Source organism: Chlamydotis macqueenii, chromosome 16, assembly GCF_036417535.1.
Source record: "Chlamydotis macqueenii isolate bChlMac1 chromosome 16, bChlMac1.mat, whole genome shotgun sequence".
Taxonomy (NCBI): Eukaryota; Metazoa; Chordata; class Aves; order Otidiformes; family Otididae; genus Chlamydotis; species Chlamydotis macqueenii.
In genome coordinates, this window is record NC_141571.1 from 13,047,883 (window position 1) to 13,064,579 (window position 16,697).

At 44.0% G+C, this 16,697-nt stretch overlaps 1 protein-coding gene across 6 annotated transcripts in view; it reads left to right on the top strand.

Annotated features, from left to right (window-relative positions):
- The first annotated feature begins 4,636 nt into the window (after positions 1-4,636).
- Positions 4,637-16,697, top strand: part of OSBPL2 (oxysterol binding protein like 2) — a 37,554-nt gene continuing 25,493 nt past the window's right edge. Inside the window, exons 1-3 of one of the 6 annotated variants that reach the window (XM_086760613.1) lie at positions 4,668-4,709; positions 5,307-5,429; positions 5,518-5,614. The gene's annotated coding sequence lies outside the window, so the exon portion shown is untranslated. Of the gene's footprint in view, positions 4,710-4,900; positions 4,921-5,306; positions 5,446-5,517; positions 5,615-5,659; positions 5,742-16,697 lie in introns of those variants that run through there. The other 5 variants (XM_086760611.1, XM_086760615.1, XM_086760614.1 and 2 more) reach the window with 5 other exon arrangements.

Consider the following 16,697-nt stretch of genomic DNA (forward strand, 5'->3'; position numbering starts at 1 on the left):
TGGGTACCCGGTGGGAGCGGGCGTCTAAGAGCTGGGCTCTGGTATCCTGCTATGGTGCCTCCCAAACCCTATACAGCTGCGGGGGGATTGACGCTGTGAGTCAATGCTGATCCATCCTCATCCTCCCTGCTATGGAGGTGCAACAAAACCACGGACTTTCATCCCAGGGAGGGTGAGACGGGATGTGGAAGTGACTTAGTTTTGCCCAACTGTTTCTATCCCGAGTACAACCTCCTGCTCATCTCTCCTCGGCTCCAGGAGCGGGAGTTTCCAGTGCCAGAAGTCACATCTGGAATCAGAAGAATTCAGGATTCAGCAGAGGGTACCACTGAGACTTTGTGAGATAGCATGGAATTTACGAAGCTTCCTGGTTGACTGTGGAAAGCCCCTCGTGCTCTCAGCATTCGGCTTTTAAGCTTTCACAACTTTGACCACAGAGACTTTCACAACTTTATTTTATATTGAAGAGAAGTGGCTCAGACCCTGAGCCGCCCTCAGCTGAACGGGTGCAGCTCCCAGGGAAATTATCACTGAAGCGGAGGATACAGGCTGTTGTGTCTTTTCCTTTCCATGCCGTTACAAAGAACTTGCTTATTCAGCCTTTTAACAGACTGGCTATTTCTACTTATTCAGCTTTTGCCATGTTCCTCATTATTTATGGATTCTTTTCCTCTTCAACTGCTTTTCTTCAAGATTCTGGTTAAAATTCATGTGGTTTCAGCATTACCGTGTTTTTCACTAGAGCCTTATCAGCATTACCAACGTCTGCTTTTTAATGTCTTTTTTATATTAAATAAATTTATGTGACACTAGCTCCTTCACAGTATCTTCCCTTTTTTAGTTCTAGCAGCTCAAAACACACCATCACCATCAATAGAATTCAAAATGTCTGTCTTTTGAGATGAGACAGGCTATAGGAGGAAACCTTTATTATTCAGATCGGGGAGGATTTGGATGTTTCCCATTTTGCAAAGTCGTCTCTGGGTGTTTTGTACCTGGATGCAGACACCTCTCACTTGGGAAGAGGGAGACTCTGCCACTGCAAGCTCTCGAAGGCAGAAAGTTTCTTTCTATTCCATGTTTGCACAGCCTCCGGCACAGCATGACAGGGGTGTGCCGATTTATAGTGACCACAATTAATATTTAACAAGAAAGCTGCAGAGAACAGGATGTGAAAACCACCGTCTCCGCCTGGGCACAGCACGGTCGTCTCGGCTGGTCCTGCCCCGACAGCCAGTACCACACGCTGGGCAATCCCGCGGCGGGCTGAGCTGGGAGCTGTGGTCCTGCTCACCCTCTTACGGGGTTTGCTCCCTCCCCACGTCCCGCTTCCACCTCCACGGCTCCCTGGGGCTGGTGGCTGAGGGTAAACCCAAACCTGCCCCGTCCCTGACGGTGCCGGGACGCGTGACCTTCTCTCTTTAGCATGCTTCTTTCCCTTCTCCACTGATTTTGCAATTAGTGAATCGATTGTTTTGATACATCAGGGGGCTTATCTGCCTAGAGATATTTTGGGATTGCTCCTGTACCTTTAATTCACACCCTCCCTTAATGCAAGTTAGCTTTCCAGTGTCGACGAGCCCCATGCTCCTCTGAGGTGAAGCTGTTGGTGAACAGGAGCGGGAGTGTTTCCAAGCACACTCAGCACATAAGGACAACGCCGTGTCTTTGACATTCCCTCTCGCGGTGCTCGGCAAGCTCTGGAGGCACGTTGTGCTGGGAACCCCGGCCTCGCGCTGCAGACGAGCACGGCACGGAGGGGGGACCAGAGATACATCAAGCAGAAGATGCTGGAGGGACCAGCGCAACGTCAGGCAGAAGATGCTGGAGCGCTCGCTAAACAAACGGGTTTGGTTTCGAAGTTCCCCGGCAAGGAGTCGTTTTTTGAACAGAGCTTCTCGTGGCAGAGGTGAGCACGTGCTCACGCACGTCGGGACTGAAGTGGCTGCCTCTGGCCACCAGCTTATCTGGAGGAGTGAAGAGAAGAGGCACCTGTCCCTGCCTATGTAGCACTGGTGACAGACCGTCGCTATTCTTGCTGTAACATGCCACATGTCCTTGCGTTATCTCTACATCACAGGATCAATGCGTTTTGTTTTTCTTCCACTTCGCCCTTCCTTGTTCTGTCGTAATTTAGGTTTTGTAAACCTGCTGCAGCGGCAGCGTTTGCTCGGATCCCTTTTCGAAGCGGATTGTGTTGCTCCACAGGAGGGGAACAGCTGGGTTTATTACAGGTGGAGCTGATGGTCACACCTATGCCTGAGACAGTTGCTCAACACTTTCCACTGTAAAATCCCGTTTTAATTACTTTTATTGTTGCAAAACTTTTGCCAGCAAGGCAGAATTTTCCATGCCATCTCCTTTAAATGGCAACTGTTCTCTCCCCTCGTTGTCAACGCAGGAGGGAGACAAATAGGGAGCTAGATTCTTCTCCCTGTCCAATTTGGGGCTTTTATGATTTGAGATTCCTAGAAAATACTCCCTGAATATTTAACAGAGCAAGAAATCGGCAATTAGCCTTGTTTTCGCTTGCTTACTTCAAATGCCCACGAAATGCACAGGAGAATGATTTTTGTGGCAGGCTCAGAATGCACATGCCTTCAATTAAAACCTGCAAAAGCGACACAAATTCAATATTTCTCGGTCATCTCATCAGTGGATTTCTCTTTCCATAACCCTTTCGGAGAACTCTTCCAGATCAGCCGCTTACTTACGACAAAGGCCTGCTCAGTCAGAAAATAATTTAAATTGACACTTACTTTCTGTCTGTGGGCCTCCGCTTAAAAGTTGCGACAGGAATATCTCTGTGCTTAGTGCTGAGCCTCCGATGTTGAGCAATCCAGCAGCAGGTTGCTGAATCAGAGCTTACTGGAAAAAAAAAAAAAAATCACTTTTCTGGGTAAATCAAGAAAATATTAAAACCAGATTTGGAACGATACAAATTATCCTCTACTCCAAAAAATCTGTATTCCCTAAAGAGGGGTCCAACAACATCTGCCTTAAAACTTTGCCCGGGTGAATTCAAGGGTGAAACAACCTGTGGGTGCAGCAAGACCGGATCCGGACAGACTGACAGACGTCCTCAGAGCTGGCTGTGCCCCTCAAAACGCTCCTCAACCCCAACGGGTGTGCGAAATTCTCAGCAGAGGTGTCATGTAAAACCTTACATTTGTGCCAGAGCAAGGAGTTAAATCGTGTCTCGTGTATTGTCAGCACCTCTGAAAACACCATTTACACAAGTGCAGGTGGAGGAATAAATCCCACCACGTGGTCTCTGCCGTCATTCCCACCTCCGACCACCACCCTTCCCTGCAAGGCGTCCTCGGCGCCTACAGCGGATAACCGCCCACGGGGCCACGTCTGCGGCCGCTCTCCGGTCTGCTCAGGAGCCCTCGTGCGACGCCCAAACCTGGGACAGGCCCGCGCCTGCCCAGCCCCGCGCAGGTGAGTTGTCTCGGTGGCTGCGGTCTGGCGCAGCGATGGCTTTCCCCGCCGGCCTTGCTAAGTCCAATGAGACGTCATTCGATTCTTAGCTTTCAGGCGTGAAAAGTGGAGGGCAAACAGATGTTTTGGTGGAAAAACAAAGACAAATTTCTGACGATGGAAGAACTCTATGTAAAGGAAAACACCGTGTAGACTCAGAAACAAGAAGCAGAAGAGGTGTTATCTGAGAGAAATGTTAGGAGCCAAATTAATCTTAAACTCCTGACTCACAGTTTTGATGCTTGCATCAACAGCTACAAATAGTGTAAATCGCTGTAGCATGCCAGCAATTACTCTGAAGTGGACTGTTAATGAACTTGCCTGCAGCCACGCGCTGCGTACCAAGTTCGGGGCGAAAGAAACAGAGGCAGCTGGCAGGGTCTGTCCCGGCAGGGAACAGCTCTGCCCTCTGAGCTACCAGCCCCCGGCTTCCTTGATCATTGCTCCGGGGTTTCCAGGTGTCGGGGGGAACTCGGGCTGCTCAGAAGACACAGGCCGGCTGGCAGGACATGGAGGGCGTCCCGCGCTGGAGCTCACTGGGGTGAAATGTCACACCCCACGGCCTACAGGTGACACAGCACATCGCACAGCCACCTTCACTGCTGAAACACCCACAAAAACACCGAAACGCCCAACTGTGCTTAAAAACTGGGGCACACGGAGCCCAACACACGAGATACACCACCACGTAAACCGACACACTCTTCCACCACTCGATAAGGAGGATGTTTTGTCCTACACAGGTTACGGTGAAACCAAACTCGCACTCCACAGCTGGCTGACGATGAAAAGGTCCCACAAAGCACAAAAGACGATGTCGGTACAGCACAACCGTGTGCTTTTGTGCAGCGGAGGCTGCACCGTCCCCTCCGAAACGCCGCAGGTGAGGCCGTGCAGCGCAGCGGGGGATCCCGGTGCCGCCCTCATCTGCATAATCCCGCCTCTCCGACTCGCTATTGGCCAACAGTCTCCCCGGCGGTGGTGCGGCCCGGGGCTGTGAGGCACGGCGCCTGATTAGCATTCGCCCCGCCTTCGGGCGGGTGAGTGGGGAAGCCGGTTCGTCGCTTCGGCAACAATGGGGCGAGGCCGCGCTCTACGATTGGTGAACCGGCTCATCACTCCACCTCTGTGAGGGCCGCACTTCCGCCTCGGTGTCAGCGGTGCCGGGCGCGGGGTCGGGGGTTGCTGCGTGTTGCGGCGGGGCCGTCGCGGGAGCGCGGTGCCAGGTAATGCCGCCGAGCCTGCCCCGGGCCCGGCGCCGCCCCGCTCTGCCCTCCCCTCCTCTCCCCGCCGAGCCGCTCCCCTCAGGGGGGCTCGGCTCCCCCCACCTGCCGCAGCGGCGGCCCCGCTGAGGGAAGGGCGGGAGCGCCTCCCCCAGCCCCGCCCGGGCCTGGCGCGGCCCAGCCCGGCGCGGGGGTCCGCTCGGCGGGGCGTCCGGTCAGTCTGGCCGTAGGCAGGGCCCCGCCGGATGCTGGCGGTCACCGGGCCGGAGGAGCGCGGCCGCCCCAGCGCTGGGCTCCGTTCCCCGGCGGACGCGGGATCCTTGCCCCGCTCGGTCGTGTTCCCGGGGCGCTGCGAGCCGCAGGCCCGTGCAGCCCAGCCGGGTTGAAGCGGTGTTCCCCGGCGCTGGTTTCGGCGGAGGCGGCTGCCCCGGGCTGGGTGGCGGGGCGGCTCGCAGGCGTGAGGCCGTTCTCCGGGGACGGGACGTGGCTGTGCAGAGCGCGGGCTGCGGGTCACTGCAGCTCTGCCCGTCCCGGTGTCGGGGTTCTGATTTTTTTTATTTTGTTTTTTTTTTTTTTTCCTTCCTCCGGTTGCTTTTGGAGCTGGGAAGTTTAGCAAAGGAGTCTGCGACACCCAGTTGCCAAGACGAATGTGTTGAGCTCAGCTTCAGCACGATACAGGAGCCTCGAGGGGCCTTTTAGGCCACAGCTGAAGCACAGCAAGCAGTTAGGATTTATTTGAGTTGGGGTTGGTTTTATTTTATTTATTTTTTTTTTTTCCCCTTCAGTTACCTACTCAATGTTTCTCTTACAGAGCTCCTGAAAGGGAGACAAGCAAGATGGGAAAAATAGCAGGAAAAAAGGCTTTTTTTTAAATAACATGCCACCAGAAGTTCTGCATGGTAACAAAGGTATAAATTATGTTGCCATTTGTTTAATTTGGATATTAACCATGTTTGTGCTACCTGTATGTTTGGATTCCGGACTCCTTTCAGAAGCAGTCTGTTACTCTGCAGCACTTGCAGGCCAGAATTTCAGGTGCAGGTTGGAAATCCATCTTCTGGTTTTTATGTCTGCCGTAGCCTTGTGTTCCCCTCAGAAGTATCTGCCAAAGCATGTTCAATGCAAGCAGATACTGCTTTCATGGGAGTTTTCTCAATTAAATTGCATACACTTCCTTTAAGCTTTCAAAAAGGAAAAGTAGAAAGGAGATGCGGATCTGCAGCGTGGATTAATTAGCATTGCTCTACTGCTCTTCTCGTAGTGATTCCTTTTTTGAAGCTTATCCCTGCGAGAAAAATTACATTTGTTTCTTTCCAACTTAACCTTCCAAAGGTCAGTTACTCCACATTCGCATTGACATCTGGGGGCAACCACATATATATCATCTTAACAAACTTTGTGCCGGTATGCTCTGGGACTTCTAAAACCTCAGGGCGACTTCTGGAAGCAGTGTCTTGAGTAACTTCCAAACATAAAGCACTGTGCCGTGAGATGGAAGTAGGAGAACTGGCTAAACTAGTGTGGAAGCAAGAAACTCCAAGCAGTCATTTTCCCCGAAGTAACCCCCTGGGTTTTCAGTTGCTGTAAACATAGCTTTTCTTAAAATAGTTGTCAAGTCATACAAATGTTTGACCATGTGACAGAAAGTTGAGGGCAATCTAGGATAAGATTAGGACTGATTCTTAATGTTGCTTTCCTGAACCAGCAGCACCTCATAATGAACTAGGAGCTTCAGGGAGTCCTGAAAGGAAGCACTGAGACATCTGCTGTCCGGGAATCAATATGCCATTTTTCTCCAAAACTAGCTCTCCAGCCATGCCATTGTAATCTTATAAACAGAAAATAGAAGTTCAAGATAGGAAATGATGATTAGACAACAAACTCTATGCATGCGAGTAGCTGAAGACTAGGCAGGTTAAAGGTTTCAGCTGATGCAATGCTGAAAAACAGTGCGGTGCACGTGTTGTTTGTTTGCTACCATTTATGCAAATGCACTTGATTTGGTAACTGATCGTGGAGGGTAATTTTCACTGTTGGGTGATTTCTTTAAATCAGTTTTAATACTGTTACTGCTTTCTATGATATGTACTTGCCTAAGCTGACAGATCTCATAATTGAAGCTGGTATTTCTTTCAGTCTTTCTTCTTGTGAATTCTACTGTGTGAACTTCACACATGCTGACCTAGAACAAAAGTGGGAAGCTTAGCTTTCTGTTATTTTAGTGTTAGCTGGAAAACATACCACTCAAGTTTTTCTGCTTTGAGAAGGCTGTATTTTTAAATCACTGTTTGTAGTGCCAGTCAGATGATTTTTTTTTTTTTTTTTTCTGTTGTTGTTTGAAAGCAAGATTCACATGCAAGTACGCTGAATTTCTAAGCAGAAGATTCATTAGCTTTGGTATTTGAAGTAACTTGTCCTTGAACAATGCAACGTTACATCAAGCTACTTGATAACTAGACCTTCCATTTACAATTTGTCATTTTTTCTAGTCCTTCACTCAGTATCGGTTTTGTCAGCTGAGTCATGAAGATACCTGATACGAAATGTCTGTATTTGACAGGAATATGATGTTTTAAAATGCTTGGTGTTTAGTCTGTTCTCTGTGAAATAACTGAAATGTTTAGTTCTTGTACATTTTTTGAAAGAAATGCACAAAATCAGGTGTGCAAGGAATATGCGTTAAACGTGGAGTGCTCAACATTTTGAATGTTTTTGCGGAGTCTGAATATGTAACTGATGACAGGGGCGTCTGCACCTAGCTGAATAAATTAGGAAATGAGAGCAATGAAAAAGATGATCACCCTGTATCTGCCACTTCAGAAGATGTGGGACTTTGGTATGTTTCCTGTTGCAAAAAAATAAAAAAAAAAAGGTAGGGTATGCATTATATTGATTAATTTATGGAACAGACCACTATAGAACTTGGAGTGAAAGAATATATGATCTCAATCCTTGAATTCTTAATAATTCCTCTGCAGAAGAATGTCTGGTGATGTAATTATTTTACTTTATTATTTAAAGGCTTGTAATAGCAAGTTGCATGAGAGCAGTGAGCAATTAGAATGTGTCAAATGTGGCTTACCATTACTTTCGGTTATACTCTTCAAAAATTTGTTGTTGATTCAGTGCACAAAGATAATGTCTTAATTTTCAGGATCAATAGGTTACAAGAATAGACTCAGCTTACTTAAACTTGATATTTAAAAAAAAGTACAGTTACAATTGGGAATTCATTTGCTGGTCTAGACAGCTCCTTTAGGTTATTCCAGTATATTTTATTATGCACGTAATTTAATGAGACAGATTTCTAGTAAATTACAGCAGCCTTCCATTCAGAAAATGCAGGAGGCTGGGTAGTGTTGTCTGCCTGTGATTGTTTGTAAATCTGGTGGGACTCTGCACAAAAGGTGAATTGTGCCTGCAGCTGCAGAAATACATCTGGACCTTTTAATCTGGGCCCTCTTGGTTTTACAGTCCAAAACTTAAAATGGATATCGCTCTGTTGGACACGTAAGGTCTGTGCCGGCATTAGATTGAATGGAAACCTTGATCTGTGGCATTCCTGCCTGAGTTCGATTCCTTTGCTCTGCTGTTCCGAGTTGTAGATGAGGTAAGGTTTGTGGCTGCTGGGATACTGTGAACCTCTGGGCTATTATGAAGTTTGCAATCTTACAATATTTGTCAAGAAATGTGTTTTCATGGATGGATAACTTCATTATATTTTTACTAGCTTTGTTTTCACTCAGAAGAGTCAGGTTTTTTAGGGTTCCCAAAAGAATCTGTTAATATATCTCACTGGGTTTTGGTTCTACTGATAGTTCAAAAGTGATGATGATATGGAAAGTTTGAAGATGGTAAACATTTGAATTCCGAAATGTCTCTGTTTCACGTCACTCCCTTCAGACTTAACCTGCTCCGGCCACTGAGTTAGACTGTTCCCTACAGTGTGTTCGTGCAATCAAGTGAGAATGAGAATCCTTTTACAACACTCAATTATAAAACTCGTACATGTTAAGGCTACGGAGAAGTTAGCTCGCCAGCCTGTTTCTAATGGTCCATTTAGCAATGTTTGCTTACTGGACAAAACGAGAACTTTGTTAGAAGAACAGAACTCCTCCCCTGTACACGTGTTCCTTTGAGTTTTGCACAATGTCAATGAAACTGTTGGACAGTTGTTTAATAGCGAAGCAAAAATACTATCTGTACTTAGAGATCCAAAGAAATTTATTTACATGGCCTTATTTTGTATTACATGTAGTTCTATTACGTGTAGTGCTGTGCAACCATTTTAGTATCCGAGTGGGTTCATGTTACTGAGCAGACAGCTAGCTGGATTCCTACTAAAACTGAACTGTGTTTAGAGATATTTGTCCATCTTGAGAAGTCCAAGTTTGTTTATTTTTTTAAAATATCTTGACAACAGTAAATAGTAACACCCTTATACTAGAATCCATTAAGTATCTACTATAAATGTAGTTTTAAAGGAAATTCAGCCATAAGAGAAACTCTGACTTTCTAAAGCTTTTGTAAATCGCAGTATCGGCATAAAAATCCTTAGCAAATTGTCCACTAGCCACGTGCAAAAGCTCATGCCACAGAATTTCAGTGTATGAGGAGTTAAAAATAAGATTTCTTATGCTGTAGGGCTTTGCACTAGGTTAGTCAGCTGTTGTCCTGCTGTATTTGCAATATGATTGCTATCATATTAAGAGTCTCCTTGAAAATTATTTGTAAGATACCTTGTGCAGAATAAATGTAAAATTACACCTACCCAGAGAGAATGGGTCTGCAGAGACAAAGCTTAAAAAGTGCCTTTTAGTAGGAAGATCTATAAACTAAACCTGTAACTATTTTTACTGTTCTAGAGGTTTTCTCCAGTGGTGTTATGTAATTGTCTTCACATTCTTAAATTTCAGTGATTAATTTGTAGGAGTGGTGATGCTATGAGGAGAAATATTGAAGCATATTTAATTTTACCTTCAAAATAAGTTTTGGTTCGAAGAGAAGTGTTCATAGATGATTAATTATATATCTGCTGACTTATGTCCAAAGCCACTGTGCTTTGAGTTATTGATTACTTCCCACCTTGTGTCTTACAAATCAGATAAAACAACTCCTCAGGAAACTACTGAGAAGTGACTAGTTTTACAATACAGTATTGCATTACTGATTTTTTTTTTTTTTTTTTTTACAGTGAGGCTAGAAATGAGCTAGTTTATTGGTCATGATCAAACCTAGCGTTATTCATCATGAGTAGAAAAGGCATGTAAAACAGAATTTTGTGATCTTTTACAATTGTGGGTAATGAAATAGTTTCCAAGAGAAGGCTACAAAGTCCAAAGGGTGCCGTACCAGATGCTCTCAGGTGGAAAAATGTCTGATGTAGTGTTAAAAAAGAGAATATTTACAGAATTCCATGGGAATTCCAGTGAAGTGTTCTGCATCAGGAAATTATTAATCTGCTGGAATCAAGTTTCCTGCATCTGTTTGTTTGTTTGGTAGAAGTTCTGTAAGGCAGTATTTTTGGCAGGAGAACAGAATTTTTGGCTGAGGTGAAAGTGGGGATAGCCATCGGTTCCCGTAGGTGACTGAGCTCTATCCTGTCAGGATATTTTCTGTCCGGTTCCATCTTTACAGTTTTGATGGGAGTGAGCCTTGATGATGCTGTGTGAGCACTCTTCAGCAGTAAAACCCGGATGTGTTATCAACACCGCTTTGGTCACAAATCTGAAACACAGCACCGTGCAGGCCCCTAGAAAGGAGATTAACTCCATCCCAGCAGGACCCAGTACAGGTCCTCAGCTGTCCCCAGGGCATTTAATAACTCCCAGCGACATTAAGGCCTATAACAGGGATAGCTCTGGTCTTCAGAGAAATGGAAAAGTGACAGTGGGCCAGTGCTTCAGCCGATCCTCTTCCCTCAGCCTCTCTGCACTTTGTTTAACAGACTTGAGAGGGAAGTTGCCCTTCTCTTACTGAGAATTTGGAGTGTGTTTCATCTTGCCAAGACCTCTTGATGGTAGATGCTATTACCTTCAAACTTTGGAGTAAGAAACAAATCTAACTTGGTAAATCAAACCCTCTTCTGGATTCTGCCATCTGTGTAGGTGTTCTCTGGTTGAAGAGATTTTAAGTGCATAATAATTACAGCAGGTATCTAAATTGCCAATTAAATTGACTTCTTGGATAATTTTTATAGATGTTTTAGATCCAGTGTTGTTGGTAACCTAATTTCATGAGTCAATTAAGATTCATCCTTGCTGAAGCTTTCATTCAGAGATGAAACACTGCAGTTTGATGCTTTCAGGATATATGTATGAAGCAAAACCACATGAATATTTATCTTCTAGTTCAAGCTATTTATTTCTGTCCCTTGAAGTACTACAGCTATGTCTGATTTCAGCTGGCAACTCAAGAGAAGATGAGGTTGGCTCTTATTCCACCAGTCATGCTGTAGGACTGCTGAGGTTTTTTGTTCTGGTTTTTTTTTTTTTTTTTCCCATTTATTATTTTTAGTGTTAATATGAAGAATATGTGTATTTGGTTTTCTACTGGCTCTTTGGGAGTCTCTTTCTGGACAGAAGGTGCATTCTGAACCCAGGATATCAAGCTAATGAAAAAGTGCTGTTAGGTGAATTAAATGGAGCATGGAATTAATTTTCCTTTGTATGGAGCTAATTTTAAATTCTGTCGATACTATTTCCATTAAATTGAGCTTGTGCCCTTTTGACCCATTAAAGAAAAGCAAAGATCTGAAACCTGAGTCTTTTCAGAGTTCATGGGATTTACCCCTTCTCTTCCTCCACTTGGCAATACTTGTGCAATATTTTTATCATGTGAGATTTGATAGGAAGTTTTTTGTTTTTTTTTTTCTCTCTGAGGAAGGCCACAAGTGACTTTTTTTCCCCCTCTTTTTTTTTTTTTTTTCCTTGCTTGTAAATATTCTCCTTCCAAGTTAATAAACTTATTTTTGTTTTAAAATTTGCTGTGGAAGTGCACGTCCAACAAAACCTTGTTAGGCATGGGAAAAAGCTGATGAATGTGCTAGTTCAGTAATTCTTTGGTGGCACTCTAATTCCACTGTATTGAATTTCTAACACCCTACCTGCTCACGCTGGTGAATGTCTGTGTTTACTTTCGGGACCGCTTACTGTTTCCGCACTTGGTTTTATTTAAATGCTCCCTTATCTCACAAATAGATTCAACATCTGTGTAATGAACATGATCTAGTGTTTTGTATATGTTTTGTAGAGCTAGAACACAAAACCCCAGGATTTGTAAAGGTAGCAGGATGGTGTCAGCAAAGTAGTTGCTTTCCAGAATTGCTGCACGATGTGAAATTTCAACTTCGGGTCTGGAGGAATAGGAGACTGCAGCTGTAGCCAGCCAGCCAGCCTTCAAAACTGGTCTTGCTGAACTGCATTCCAGTCAAATTAGCTCCACCAGCTGTAAATGCTTACCTTTATATAGAAATGTAAATATATCTTTAAGGAGGAGTAACTTTTGGTTAACCAGCTGGGTCTTTGTTGAGGATTAAGGCAGAAGAACAAGTTAGTATGGAGTTACTGGTTACATTGAATTAAATAAGTCCGTAGTAATCACATGTTTAAACTCTTACAGGTTGTTTCGAACAAGTACTAGTCTTTGACTTTTTTAACTGGTGTATAAGTTCTGAGGTCCCAGGATGTTAGCAACACAGACATAAGCTGTTTCTTTTTTCTTTCTTCTATCAATGAATGGAATTTGAGAAGAAACAAGCGTACATGTGATTCTGTGATTCTGTACATGATGACAAGCTTGAAGGACTGCTAACCTAGCTAGACAAAAGGCTTAGGAAACTTCAACTTTTAGTACTTGGTAGAGCCGTAAGCAAACAAAGTGATGTTATGGACAGCCATTACAGAGCATCTCCACAGCCTCGCCTGGCATGTAGCTGGGGAGAGTACAGGTGCCAGAGAGCAGCCTTCGACCGCTCGGGAGGCAGTGGGTCTCCACACCTTTAGTTTCAGAGAGAAGCTATGAAGGGGGAATCTCTCTTTCCAAGGAGTGCGTGCATCTCTTGTCACATAGATGTTCACACGTGTGTCACAGAATGCACTGAGTAGGTTAGGTACTTTATAAAGTGATTTGCAAAGTCTTGCACTTCTGTTGTCCTGGTTTTAAAAATACATTCAAGTGGGAGGGGATGGTTTCAAATAGGTGGGAACTGTGCAAAGTCTGGGACTGATCTTACTGATACTGTTTCTCTGGAAAAAGAGCTCCCTGTACCTTCTACTGCTAGGGACTGTGAGCTCGTACGGACGCTCTGATCTGCGCAGAGTGAAGCTTTTGAAAGCAAAGCGTGTTACCGGAAGGCAGGTCACCTGGTACGTGCTGCTGTTGAGTTACAGGTTCAGCACAGTTCTGTCCTTGACAGAACACTTTGTTTGACATTATTCATAACCAGCTGATTGACACGTACGGTACGGCTTTATTCCTTCCCTCGTCATGGGGCCGTAGCTGTCACCGCAGCGTAGGTGGTATGAATAGTAACATTCTCTGCATCCAGGCTGTAAAGATCATAGGGATAAGCATGTTTTCTCCTGAGAGCGAGCCTCTCGGGATCTCTCTTAGTACCCTTTGTGACCGCTGGTGTGCCATGCATGTTTAGGAACCGCCCTTTGTGTTTGTTCTCTCTGTGCCAGATGTATTTCTGGAAAGCAGTACCTCAATCCTAGTAATTCCCTCCTCCTGTAGAACCTCTTTCAAGGTGTGCTGTGGATGTGGTGCAGGTATTTTCTTGTGTTTCCGCAGTATTTATTGCAACTGCATGCTTTGTTTCATCCTTTGCCTTTGCAAAACATCCTCGTGTCCTTCAAGAAAAGCACTGTCCGTGGTCATCAGTAGTACAGGAATGTGTGAACTTTTCCTGATAAATTGTGAGAATTTAAAGGAGTTTTAATGAGTATCCTGCTTATGACTAGTTGTGCAGCAGCGATGAGACATTTTAATAATAAAAGTACAAAACAGACTGCTCCCACGTGATTAGTAGTTGCTTATAGTTCTGTCTCTTACCTGTTCAGATTTTGGGGTTACTTGCTTGGGACCTACATAGCATTCTTATTTCAGCACTGATATCTGCATTTCTAAATTGCGTTATTGGACAGCGTATCTTGTTTAACCTGTTTGTGGATGGCTTTACAACATCACCAAGGTACAAAGCTTATTTCAGAAGAACCTCAGTGGTAGTCCTTTGATTAGAAGATACCAGAAGCTCTTACAAGTGTTTGACTTTACATGCTCTCCTTAGCTTAACTCTGGCTGGTCTGGTTTTGTATGTTGTAGGCATTGACAGGCAAATAAGCAAAATAACTAGAAATACTAGGTTCTACCCAAATAGCTTGTTCAAGACTTGCTTCACTAAATTATGTTAAGCTTCGTTGTTTTCTGTTAATTGCTTTGGTACTCACTCTAAATATAATTTCAAAGAGTAAAATAATATTGTGAATATTCTGGACAATCTAGTACAGAGAATTTCTCAAAGCAAAATATAATATAATACAGCCTGTAGTACAGATTTACCAGCCAAGTATGAAGTTTACTGCTGTGATGGGCATTATACTTTTTTTTTTTTATGTCTTTCTCTGTTGTCTTTCAGTCTGAGCTTCAAAAATAGCATCTCTCCTGTAGGGAAATCAATCTATTGCAAAAATAAAAAGAAATGTGTCAGGTTTCATTCATGCACACAAATCGCATAGTAAATCCAATTAGGATATACCAATCCATAGTATTAAAATATGAGGAAATAGAAGAGCTTTGTCTCTTATCTTGTAAACCACAAAATCTGGGCTGCTTGTGGTCGGGGTGTGTTGTCATCATAAATGATGGATTTCCAGTTCTCTTAAGATGCCTCTACTTGCAGCTTTTCCCTGTTATTTATAAAATGATTTATATACAGTCTGTCTTCGGTCAGCAATGTGGCAATGCAGCTGGGCTGCAATCCTCAGGCCGAAGCACCTTTCTGGGTGTCCGTGCCTCGTTAGCATGGGCTGTTAAAGTGAAGCCAACGGAGATAATTCTAACCCATAAACCTGCACATCCTTATTGCTGAAATACTGTTTTCTACAGCCCCGAGCGAGTGAAGTCCTGTACGGAAAACTGTTTGTAGCTTTCCTAACGATCACAGTGTATGTAAGAAAATATCTAAATATACTTTGTATTTCTTCTACGCTGTAAGACTGAAAGATGTGAACGTGTTACGATATTTATACTTTATGAAAGGTTTTCCAGGATAGCCGTTGGTGCTAGGCTCCTGACGGCGTGTCTGACGCGGGCGTGTTGCACCCTCCCCTGCATGGCCAGTTTGATAAAAGCTGTTAGCTGCAGTTGCTGGCGTGTAAGTGAATTCTTTCAGGTACATGATGGACATGGAGGAGGACACACAAATTACAAATGCTGAATATGAATTAAACAGGATGTTTTTGTCTTCTGACATTTCAGCCTTGTTGAAAATAGCCTTTTGCTGTTGCTTTCAGTAAGGTAAAATGACTTAATCCTGGGTTTTTGACGCATGAAAGCTACATGGTGTTACCGCGGTGTGTTCAGCTACACGCAAATTCACGTTACTCTCTGCTGAGTAAAAGAACTGAATGTAAAATAAGTGATAGGAGTGTTAAGTTATTCCTAGGGTAACTCTGATGCAAAACATTTTACTTTATCCTTTTAAAAATGCTCCTAGCACCTTAGGGGAATTTGCAACTATTATTTAAAGTAACTTCCGTGGATGTTTTGTTCTCTGGGTAATAGTTGCAAAGCTTGTATGTAACTTACACGGATATGACTGAACTTTCACTTTCAGATAACAGTGAGCTTAAGGTGTGGTCTGAGGTATGTATCAGGAGAACACAGCATAACTCTTGCTTTCAGTTAAGTCTTTCATTCTACTTACTTCATTTGTACGCGGTGAGTGTTTTTATAGGAAAGCTTCATTGTCTCTGAGGTGAAGCTGCATGCTGTGTGACGTAGTTCCACTTCACAAGTCCTTTGGTAATGCAATGATTGTGCAGGAGTGGGGAGAGGAGAAACTGGCATTCATCTTTATGACCTTATTTACTCCAAGGCTCTTAATGATAAGATAACTGACTGGTTTTTAAGTCAGAACTTTTATTTCTTGATGCCTTCTATACAAGACTATAGCATACTGAATTTGCTGTTATGAAGCATCTCTGGAGCTTGCAAGCTGATATCTAACGTGGCTATGTTTGGACAGGGACCCTGAGGAAGCGTGCTCTTTGTATTTGAACTGAATGGGGATGGGTTTTGAACTAGCTCTTTTTTTTATTTTATTTTATTTTTTTATTATTCCCCCCCGTTATGTGTTGCAGGTAGATAAAAGGCTGTTTCAGAACAGAATCTCACCGTGTGAGCTGTACGCAGCAATAGGATTAAGGCAGCCTTCTAATGTAACTTCTGTTTTGGCAAACTAGTGGAGTCGTTCCAGAGTGGTGCTAATGGCTTCTGGGATGAACAGTCGTCCCGTGGTGTTGAGCTTCTGTTTTCTGTAGCAATAGTTTTCTTTCAATTCCATCTTTCTGCCCGAGTTGAAAGGTTTGCGTAGCTGCATCCTCAAGGCTAGATTTTTTACAAAGGTATGACATATTTGGAGACGTTGGAAGAGATACTTCCAGATGCATTGCTGGTGGGCTGGAAAGCTTGGAGAAACTGTAAAACTGACAGCAGCTTTGGTGTGAACAAGTTGGGTTTGTTTGTTTTTTTTCCTTTTTCTTTCTTTACAGAATCAAGGACTGGCTTCTGCTAGGCAAGATAACACAGGGATAAGGACACTGACTTGTCTTACAGTGCAGATTTAAAACAACGTAATCACTTCTGCTGCTTAGTTCACCCAGAAATCTGAGCTAGCTGCTACTCTTGAACCAATTGTTAAGAGGGTTTCTCTGTCTCTTGATTCTCTGTCAGTATGGTTGCTAGTGGCCTGAACTGCCTGTATCTTTT